Here is a 12,123-nt window from a genome sequence, read left to right as displayed (position 1 = left end):
AAACTAATATCTGTGTCTGTGGTGTTTTAGATTTTTCTAAATATATGTAGTTTTAAAATTACAGGGGCTCAAAGATTTGTATGAAAATTTTAAGACCGCGTAACTTTGAAACCGAATATTTTAACAGAAATCTGGAAAACCACAGACATAGATATTAGTTTCTAGAATATATGTGCAAAATTTCATGGACTTTGGTTGCTTAATATTCAAATGAAATTGGAACTACGATTGTATGAAACGAGTGGAAACGAGTGACGGAGAGAGCCCTCTTAAGTTTAGAAAAATCCCATGGGAACTTTGATTTTCCGGGATAAAATGTCATTGTTAATGTCACTCTCGCGGTCTTTAACTACCTATGTCCATGCAAAAAATCACGTCGATCCGTTGCTCCGTTGCGGCGGTATTGAACGACAAACCAACAAACAAACACACTGTCGCATTTTTATGTAATATGATAGTGATTAAGTTATTAGCTGATTGCTCACGACTTAAGTTTAACAAAATCCTGTGGAAACTCTTTGATTCGAAATTTCCAAAATCCCGTGGGATCTCTTTGACTTTCCGGGATGAAAAGTAGCCTATGCCACTCTTCACGTCTCTAACTATGTCCTATTTTTGTGTGATAACATAAGCTTCTATATCCAGGTAAATTAAAGAGTTCCCACGGAGTTTTTAAGAGCCTAGTTCACGAAAACAAAGACGTGGTCAACGAGTAAAGGCTAGGCTAAATCAATAGGCTAGTAAAATTTACAATTGCAGTACAAACTAAAAGAAAATCCGACTTCAACAATAGTGTTGCCGCATTATTAACACCTAAATCACTTGAAAAGTTTCGAAGTTTTTAGAAATTGTTTTTCCCCTAGTATTTCTGGCACACATTACAAGAATATAAATCAGGGTTTAAATCTCACAGCACAAAGTTTCCGGCTAAGATTGTAACATTTGTTCTGTTTTAAGGGTACCGCATACCACGAAACGGCGCGGCGAGCAAAACCTGCTAGAGGCGCAAGAGCCGTAACAGGCGCAAATCCTGTTGCATCCGCAGCTAGACATAAGCTTTCGCGAGAGCGTGCCACCACACATGGTTCTCCGCCTTCCTCATCCATCAACTTCTCGCTGCCTTGTTATGGTGGTCAGTGCAGTGGGCTGGAGGTCTATAAAATGTCGTTAAACCACGAAATAAGCTTAAAATCATTGGTTTGGTACTTGATTATGGAGAAAAATCTTATGTAAAGTCACCTAAAAATCGACAAAGGACAGGACGAAGTGAAGGGCGATGACTCTCACATTTTTATTAATAGAAAATGCTCCAATTGCAACTTTTATGGCTCTTGCGGCCTTCATAACTTTTGCGGCTCTTGAGCCTTTTACGGGTTTTGCTGCCGTGTGCGAACTCCTTCAAGTTACAGCGGGAGCATTTTAACTACTAACCAAAGCCACTGCAAGCGAGAAGAAAATTATTGTTACTGTTATTGTTATAAGCTTTCTATTTCCTGTAGGTATTTAATAAGTTTTATGATAATATCAACAAAAACAATGACCAAGCAATTTTGTAAAAAAGCCATCCATCTACTGGATAAAAAACCGGAGAAGTGCGAGTCAGACTCGCGCACTGAGGGTTCCGTACTCAGATATTTTTACCGACATTTTGCACGATAAATCAAAAACTATTTAATTATGCATGAAAATAAACAAAAATCTGTTTACAATGTACAGCTAAAGCCCTTTCATATGATACCCCACTTGGTATAGTTGTCTTACTTTGAAAATCTTATCTTTCTTTGGGGGTCTCCAAAAAAATTTTCTTCTATTGTATCGAGTGGGATATCAAATGAAAGAGGAAAAATTCTGAGTTTACAAATATAGTAAGTACAATGTTAAAATACACCGAGCGACAGAAAAACAATTTTATTATCTATCGCTATCTATCGGCAGTTCGCGTAGTCGGGTTTAGTGCTGTTTAACTTTATCTTGTTCGCTATGAAACAGAAAACAGAGTCCCTTTCTAATACATTACTTAACTTAAGTTTACCTTCCAATAAATTCAATCTAACACCATAAACATTTACTCCTATACCCCCATTATAATAAGTTCCGCATCCAAGTTGAGTTGGTACAGTAAAGTGGATGCAACAATATGAGCGCTGCAACTTAAGTGCGCCCGCAGTAAAACTGCGCCGTAACTGTTTGTTTAGAGCATCCACTACGCTCCATATAGCGGTGCTCTAGACACAGACTAGTCTACTCATAGAGACACAATTTATTCGCAAACTGTAGGCCCACCAACATAACCTTCAAGGCCTTTACAAACGCTGTAGGCCGCGTCCGGCATGACGCTGTACGCCACCGATGACGTAAGCTAAGCTATACGTCATTATCTAATTCGTAACCTAACCTTACCCAATAATAAGTTCCGCTGCCAAGTTCAGTTGGTACAGTAAAGTGGAACTGCGCTGCTGTTTGTTTAGACTTTAGACTACTTTAGAACACTACACTTTATATAGCGGGTGCTCCAGGCATAAATTAGTTTACGCACAGACATTACTATTTTATTCGCAATTGTAGGCCCACCATTGAAATCATTATTAAAGAGAATAATTTTAAGAGAATTAAATTTTTAACATAACATTATTTATTAACGGCACGTAATACGTAAGGCGATTAATGACGTCACAAAGCGTAAACGACAAATATTTTTAAATTTTTTAACATGAAAATAGAGTAAATTGTGCAGGAAAATATTTTTATGTTAAAAAAAATTAAAAATATTTTTCGCTTATCGCCTTGTGTGACGTCGTTGAGCGCCTTTCGTACAGAGTGACGTTAATAATACCTAATAATAATTAAATCTATTTTTTTAATTATTTTCAATAATAATGAATTCTAACCCCATAAAATCCATAAACTACCTCTATACAAAACATCACATAATTTCATTATTACAGTCCAATACTCTATTTACTGTCACAGCCAGTGTGCAAAAATATTAACAGGGCTCTCTCCGTCACTCGTTTCATACAATCGTAGTTCCAATTTCATTTGAATATTAAGCAACCAAAGTCCATGAAATTCTGCAGACATATTCTAGAAACTAATATCTATGTTTGTGGTTTTCCAGATTTCTGTTAAAATATTCGGTTTCAAAGTTACGCGGTCTTAAAAATTTTCATACAAATCTTTGAGCCCCTGTAATTTTAAAACTACATATTTTTAGAAAAATCTAAAACACCACAGACACAGATATTAGTTTCTAGAATATGTTTGCAAAATTTCATGGACTTTGGTTGCTTAATATTCAAATGAAATTGGAACTACGATTGTATGAAGCGAGTGACGGTGAGAGCCCTGTTAAGGTTTTCATATGAATAGAAACGACAGTAATACAACGGGTAGAGTTCGAAGATGAGACATCAGCCATCTCATTAAGTATATAAAGCTAAATCCACACCAGTTTTAATTAAATACAACAGCTGACCGAAATAGAAGCATGCAAGCGCACCGTCATTTCATTCCAATTTATATACCTCTGCTCTGGCGCGAGTTAACCTGTGCGCTCAATATAGACAAAGTAAGTTTAGGGCCAAATGAAATGAACGATGCAGAATACCTGTCAAATGCAGCACGCCGAGTTTATTTCTGGTCCTCGAGATCTTTATTTTATTCATACTGGTCCATTTTAATTTATTGTGCTTGTCTCTTTAGTTAGATATGTTGCTGCTATTTTTAACCCCCGACCCAAAAAGAGGGGTGTTATAAGTTTGACTTGTGTATCTGTGTGTCTGTGTATCTGTGTATCTGTGTATCTGTCTGTGGCATCGTAGCTCCTAAACTGATGAACCGATTTTAATTTAGTTTTTTTTGTTTAAAAGGTGGTTGATCGAGAGTGTTCTTAGCTATAATCCAAGAAAATTGGTTCAGCCGTTTGAAAGTTATCAGCTCTTTTCTAGTTAATGTAACCTTCACTTGTCGGGGGTGTTATAAATTTTTAATTTACACTTGTACTACTTTGATTAATCCTCCAAACTTAATGTTATAAAGGCGAAAGTGTGTCTGTCTGTCTGTCTGTCTGTCGGTCTGTCTGCTACCTTTTCACGGCCCAACACTCAACAGTGTAACCGATTCTGACGAAATTTGGTACAGGGTTAGCTTATATCCCGGGGACGGACATAGGCTACTTTTTATCCCCGAAAATCAAAGAGTTCCTGCGGGATTCCTAAAGACCCATCCACTTAACCGATTTGTATGAAATTTGGTACCGAAGTAGCTTGCGTTCCTGTAATCGAATAACTTTTTATCCTGGAAAATCAAACAGTTCCCACGGGATCTTTAAAAATCTAAATCCACGTGGACGAAGTCGCGGGGATCCTCTAGTGATTAATAAGTGCCTTTTAGTTTTATACAGCAAACATATCAAAATTCTAAAAATAAATTAGGAAATATCACTCTTTATTGTCTACTAGCTGATACCCGCGACTTCGTTCGCGTGGATGTAGGTTTTTTAAAATTCCCGTGGGAACTCCTTAATTTTCCGGGATAAAAAGTAGCCTATGTGCTAATCCAGGGTATAATCTATCTCTATTCTAAATTTCAGCCCAATCCGTCCAGTAGTTTTTGCGTGAAGGAGTAACAAACATACACACACACACACACACACACACACACACACACACACACACACACACACACACACATACAAACTTTCTCCTTTATAATATGTGTGATTCTGTGTAAAATTCAGCCCAAAGTGATGCATGTTTTTGTTTTTTGTCATAAATTGAAAACTATCCATTTATTCCATTTTCCCACTGTAGCGCGACAAAACAACAAAAAAGATTGATTTGATTGTCCAAATGAAATTTGTTAGCGCTAGAAAATATTTCCCCTATTATTGTTCAATTTAGGTAGAGCATAAATTCTATAGGCCATAAGTTTCCTAAAAACCAGCCAAGTGCGAGTCAGACTCGCGCAATGAGGGTTCCGTACTCGGGTATTTTTCCAACATTTTGCACGATAAATCAAAAACTATTATACCTACATAAAAATAAATAAAAACCTGTTTTAGAATGTATAGGTTAAGCCCTTTCATAATAAGCCCTGCCAAATTTCATGATTCTAGGTCAACGAAAAGTACCCTATAGGTTTCTTGACAGACAGCGAAGTGATCCTATAAGGGTTCCGTTTTTCCTTTTGAGGTACGGAACCCTAAAATGTTTTATTTGGTTTGATCAAAATGTCTTCTGAAATTACAAGAGACTAGCCGATGCCCGCAACTTCGCCCGCGTGGCTTTAGATTTTTTGAAATCCCGTGGGAACTCTTTGATTTTCCGGGATAAAAGGTAGCCTATGTGCTAATCCAGGATATTATCTATCTGCATTCCAAATTTCAGCCAAATCCGTCCAGTAGTTTTTGCGTGAAGGAGTAACAAACATACACACACACACACACACACACACATACAAACTTTCTCCTTTATAATATTAGTGTGATTCATGTGACTGAAGCGGTGTGACCTAGTGATCAAATCTTCGGGCAACTGCATGCAGGTCTGATTGCAACCCAGCGCTAGTCTATAAAATAAAAAAAACATATCATGCTACACTTATAAGGAAATAAATGTAATGTATTCATTTTTTTATACCTAGATTCCTAGGACCTGGATGCCTGATGCACTTCGTTGTGTCAGATCCTTTTTTCCACTCACATGCAAACCGTGGAATCAATTCCTATCGGCGGTGTTCCCATTAAATTACATAGGGTTATTCAAAGGGCGGACCAACAAATTCGACGGTTCCTCTGGTTTGGCAAATTTTCATTGGCGGCGGTAACCACTTACCTAACATCAGCCTTGCTCGCTTGCTCGCTATTCTTTACTTAAAAAAAAAGATTATCGGACCAACTAATATTTATAGCATGACTAGCTGAAGCTCGCGACTTCGTTCGCGTGGATGTAGGTTTTTTAAAAATTCCCGTAGGAACTCTTTGATTTTCCGGGATAAAAAGTAGCCTATGTGCTAATCCAGGGTATAATCTATCTCCATTCTAAATTTCAGCCCAATCCGTCCAGTAGTTTTTGCGTGAAGGAGTAACAAACATACACACACAAACACATACACACACACATACAAACTTTCTCCTTTATAATATTAGTGTGATACAATCTATAGTCCATAAAAGTGTTCTTTAAGAACTTCACACCTTGTTCAAAGTTAAAACCAACATCACTCATTCAGCCAAAAGATTAATGTACCAACATCTTCACACTTTTATCCAAGTTAACTTGATCTAAAGAATTTCCCGCAGAAAGGAGCTTTCTAGAATATATCATGGTATCATCTTTCTAAGAATCTCGTCGCATGTAATAAAGGCTTGGACGCATACGAAACGTGACGACACGACGGATTAAATAGATACTTATAGGTACATTTTTTTATTCAGGTACAAGTTAACCCTTGACCACAATCTCACCTGGTGGTAAGTGATGATGAGTTTTAAATTATTATATCATGCTCAAGCCGCACTCTTGGTAACGTAACCCGATACAGCTGCTTACTTCTTTGATAGCTCTCCCGAAAGTCTTATCTCATGAGAGAGGAGTTTACATGATAGATAGAAGGCGTTTGTTAGAATGAATATAGACAGCAGCATTGTGCGAGCTAAATTTTACGTTGCCATTTAATTTAACTTTTTGAGGAAGGAGTCTACGTGTAAATTGACTAATAGGTATTTTATTCAGGTACTATTTTCTCGCTTTATATACCTATACAAATTAAGAAGTTTAGCAATTACCTGAAAAGTATTTTATGCCATATTGCCATTGTCATGCACCACTAATATGTTGCTCCGGCTAAATAAAGATTATGAGTCGCGTTTTCTTGACGCGTTGTATGTGTCTATCCTTAAAAGTCCCGCCGCATCCAATAAGCGTTATGTATGAGCGACAATGCGACGCAGTGAGTTTGTTCTGAAAGCTACTATTTATTCCCAGGCTAAAACCATACGTGATGCACTGCTAATATGACATTGGAATGGCGTTTGAGTTCACTTTTTAACCCCCGACCCAAAAAGAGGGGTGTTATAAGTTTGAAGTGTGTATTTGTGGCATCGTAGCGCCTAAACGAATGAACCGATTTTAATTTAGTTTTTTTTTGTTTGAAACGTGGCTTGATCGAGAGTGTTCTTAGCTATAATCCAAGAAAATCGGTTCAGCCGTTTGAAATTTATCAGCTCTTTTTTAGTTACTGTAACCTTCACTTGTCGGGGGTGATATAAATTTTTAATTTACACTTGTGAATTCATTTTCAAAATAGCCGGTGCCTGTGAATTTTTTGTATGGACGTTTTTGTTAGACGTTTTGTTTTTTGTTAGACGTTTTTAAATCCCGAATTATTTAGTTTTCCGGGGAAAATATTACCTATAGCTATGTCGTTTCAGGACTAAAACGGTTTAAAAAAAAATGAAAACAGGCAAAGAATATACCTATGTTTGGAATCTAAATACTATCTATATATTTAGACACTTTTGATTTTTCAAAAGTTGTTATTTAATTTTTCAAACATTTTTTATCTAAACTTTATTTTCTGCCGCGTTAAGTACCTACTTACTTAGCTAGGAAAAAATAAAACGAAACCTACAAATTATATCTTTATTGATTTATTACTAGTTACGGATTTACAAGGGATGAGTTTGATAAGTACATACTAAAAATACCTAAAAACTATAATTAAAGTACTAACAAACAGACGAACTGCAAAAATCTTAACCCTTCTGCAGCGGGTTAAAAAAGCGATCAATCAAAAATTAAAAACCGATTCCAACCCTTGATCACTCAGCTCAAAGCAAACAACATTAATATAACGTCTCCATACGTAAGCTTCGGCCATTCTTACGTCGTAAAAAACGAATATTTCCCTACTAAACCTTGCCATAAACACAATACATCAACATTATATTTTACCACCCACATAGACCCTAAGACTATATAAATAAAGTTCAGTTTCCAATGCACGGTAGCTCAAGATATCTTGGTATTACCCGTCTGTGTAACTCTCCCTAATTCCGCTATAAAAGTATGGGGCACTTTAGTTTATGACAATCTAAAGTTAATAACTTTGAAGATGGTTTATGCAAGCCCTTTGATGGTTTATGGGGTATTATTAACGTCTGTCCATACCTAAAGAGTTATTGCTTTACTTGTAAGGGTTGAAGGGGTTTTTGGTTGAAATCAGATGATTTTTACGACATGTTTTTTAGTAGACATGTTGAGTTTGATAGGGGATAGTTTTATGATCATGTAGTTTAATGTTTATTTCTATGGAGTCCATAAAGCAACGGTCGTGAGTAAAGTGTAGGCTACTTGGCAGCTATTCAATTTCTTAGAGCGCCTTTAAAAATATAATAGCAAGGTGTCTCACTCTATGATTTATTTGAATGCATTAATAAAATTACAGGCACTATATTTAAACATACACTTAAGCATTCTTCTTCCTAAGAGAATCTGAACTAATTTATATTTACAAAAAATTAAACAACAATTTCACATTGTTATTATGATTTTGAAAGTTTAGGTACAAAAGTCTCTTTTTAACCCCCGACCCAAAAAGAGGGGTGTTATAAGTTAGACGTGTGTATCTGTGTATCTATCTGTGGCATCGTAGATCCTAAACTAATAAACCGATTTTAATTAAGATTTTTTTTTGAAAGGTGGCTTGATCGTGAGTGTTCTTAACTATAATCGAAGAAAATCAGTTCAGCCGTTTGAAAGTTATCAGCTCTTTTCTAGTTACTGTAACCTTCACTTGTCGGGGGTGTTATAAATTTTTAATTTACACTTGTTTATTTTTAACAAGACTAAATAAGTTTCATTTCTCATTCAAATCTCTAGACCTTTTTTATTCTAACTTTGTCATCACCTCAGTTCCGTCTAGGCCGGTGAAGGCAAAGTTACCGTTCACAAAGCTATGTTAATATCCACTATTCGCCTGATGCGCCCAGGGGCAGGTCAAACGCTAGTTGCACTTTGTGCATTCGCTTTCACGAAAGTTTTAAATTTGCTGAACAGGTTGTGGATTGGACAACTTTCGTCTTTCAGTTGATTATGTAGCATACATAATCAACTGAAAGACGAAAGTGTAATTTGCATGGATTTCTGTGACACTATGTTGTTATTACTTGCTTGTTATCTACATTTATTACTTACTTAAGAGGACCAAAAACCATGAAATTTTGCAGACATATTCTAGAAACTAATATCTGTGCCTGTGGTGTTTTAGATTTATCTAAAAATATGTAGTTTTAAAATTACAGAAGGTCAAAGATTTGTATGGGAATTTTTAGGACCGCGTAACTTTGAAACCGAATAATTTAACATAAATCTGCAAAACCACAGGCATAGATATTAGTTTCTAGAATATGTCTGCAAAATTTCATGGACTTTGGTTGTTTAATATTCAAATGAAATTGGAACTACGTTTGTATGGAGCGAGTGACGGAGAGACCCCTCTTAATATTATCTACTTTTGATTTTAGCCTATGCTTTTGAAATATTATTAAATTATTATTTTAAATTCAGATTCTTTTATTTTTTAAATTCAGATGCAAGCTAGCCCTTGACTGCAATTTCGCCTGGTGGTAAGTGATGATGCAATCTAAGATGGAAGCAGGCGTACCTGGAAGGGGTATAGCTTTTTCATTAAATCCATACCTTTGATTTCTACACGGCATCGTACCGGAACGCTAAATCGCTTGGCGGCACGGCTTTGCCGGCAGGGTGGTAACTAGCCACGGCCGAAGCCTCCCACCAGATTATAGATCTGAGATCAGACTATAGAGGCAGACACTGAGATATCTTTTATTATTTGGTCACAACCATAGATTACTTAAAACTAAGTAAATTAATATTAAATATCCAAGTACCTACTATTTCCATTTGTTCATAGTCAAAAACGGGCTGTCTCACTTGTGGACAATTCCAAACTAACCAGCTCGTTGGAAAACTTAGACCACCGCAGAGATAAAGGCTCTCTTTTTGGGCATTCGACCATTAATTAAGCCATTCAGCCATCATGCCACATACCTGGTCGTAAAGCAGCTTAATATCTAAAATCGAAGAAAATTTGACCTCAAAAAATGCTATTCCACCAGCGTATTCCGTTTTTATTTATTTTTTATACCTTTTATCAGGTCGCATATAAGCAACGTATGTTTTATGATCGGCGCTACCCTCAGATGGGCGAAAGCTCTTACGTATCCTCGCCCGATACCGCCCCAATAATTCACAATCGCGTCTTCCTTACACAATAATCCCATATAGATGGGGGCATCGACGTTGCTGCTACGCACACTTACCGATATTTTTATTAAAAGACTGGCTTTTGACCAAAATTCCCCTGTTACTTTTGATGGTTTTAAATTGACTGAGTTCTGATCTGATCAGTTTTAACTGTGGCTATAGTTGTCACTGTTTTTAGGGTTCCATACATCAAAAGAATAAAAACGGAACCCTTATAGGATCACTTTGTTGTCTGTCTGTCTGTCCTGGAATCATGAAATTTGGCAGGTAGGTAGATCTTATACATATACAGGAATAAATCTGAAAACCGCGAATTTGTGGTTACAATATTAAAAAAAAATTAAAATTTGTTTCTAAAGCTACGATGTCTCAGACAAATACACAGATACACGCGTCAAACTTATAACACCCCTCTTTTTGGGTCGGGGGTTTCGACCAAGACCAATAATGCCTATTGGTCTTGGTCGAAATCACACCAAATAGTAGGTGACATACACCTAGCTATAGACGTTGTTCTATACTGTTCAATTAATTATTTAGTACCATTCGTTACTTTTATGTACATATTTCCCAGAATTACGATCACACAGGGTTGCTATAAACATAGTTGGATCGACACATTTGATTTGGCAAATTTTATTGAACAGCAAAACCGTCCCGATGTTAGTTCTACATAATGCTCGATTTTTAACCTCCGACCCAAAATGAGGGGTGTTATAAGTTTGACGTGTGTATCCGTGTATCTGTCTGTGGCATCGTAGCTCCTAAACTGATGAACCAATTTTAATTTAGTTTTTTTTTGTTTGAAAGGTGGCTTGATCGAGAGTGTTCTTAGTTTTACATAATTGAAGAAAATCGGTTCAACCGTTTGAAAGTTATCAGCTCTTTTCTAATTTTCTTATTGAGATTTTTGTGTCGTGGGTTTTTTTAAAATTTGAGTTATCATTTAAACCATCAGGATATATTCTAGCTCTGTGCATTGTTTAGCACAGCACTCTTTCCATCCAGCTTTGCCGATTAAAGCCAAACCGAGGTATGGTTGTATTATTATATGTGCAGGCAGTTCTAGCGACTATTATGTTGAATATTCGTGTATAAATATCGTTACTAATTGCCGCCCGCGACTGAAGTTTTTTAGACTTTTTAAAAATCTCGTGAGAACTCCTCGATTTTCCGAGCTAAATTCTATGCCGGTTTCCAGGATGCCAAGCTATCTCTGTGCTGAATTTCGTAAAGATTGGTTCAACGTGAAAAACAGACTGATTTCTACGCATTTATAATATTAGCATGGATATCTGATTCTATCTGCCGACTGTGGCGACTGCCAAGCCCACTATGTGTATAGCATCCCTATTGATGTATCAAGTAATACATTAACGTTTCTAATTAACAAGAATTTAATATTTACAAACAGCGAGTGAAACACAAAGAGACACGAAAGAGTGTCTTTGTTTACTGTTTCGCAAAGGGAGGCTGACGATTTTTTAATTAATTACTCCCACTGATGATGGGTTTTAATCCTGGTTTTACTTTAACTACGTTGGCAGTTTTATTGTGTAATGTGAATTGTGAATTGTTTGGTAACAGATATACCTCGATGTGTGCAAGTAAGTGTATAGTTTACGACAGGTCAAGATGACAATCGGGGTGGAGACGCCTTGCACACCCGCACACAGCCCGCACAGCCCCCGCGCTAACCCGGTGCGGGATAGCGCAGGTGACGTGCGGGTGTGTAGGAGCTACGATGCCACAGACAGATACACAGATACACACGTCAAACTTATAACACCCCTCTTTTTGAGCCTCCTCCTTTTTGGGAGTTTGCTCAAAATGT

General features: G+C 36.7%; 1 protein-coding gene across 1 annotated transcript in view; it reads left to right on the top strand.

Annotated features, from left to right (window-relative positions):
- Positions 1–11,731, top strand: part of LOC123875351 (nephrin-like) — a 122,590-nt gene extending 110,859 nt beyond the window's left edge. The window contains exons 19-20 of the mRNA XM_045921130.1: positions 3,707–3,710; positions 11,708–11,731. The gene's annotated coding sequence lies outside the window, so the exon portion shown is untranslated. The remainder of the gene's footprint in view (positions 1–3,706; positions 3,711–11,707) is intronic.
- The last annotated feature ends 392 nt before the right edge of the window (positions 11,732–12,123 follow it).

Source organism: Maniola jurtina, chromosome 19 (genome assembly GCF_905333055.1).
Source record: "Maniola jurtina chromosome 19, ilManJurt1.1, whole genome shotgun sequence".
Taxonomy (NCBI): Eukaryota; Metazoa; Arthropoda; class Insecta; order Lepidoptera; family Nymphalidae; genus Maniola; species Maniola jurtina.
This window is presented reverse-complemented; position numbering and strand designations above follow the sequence as displayed.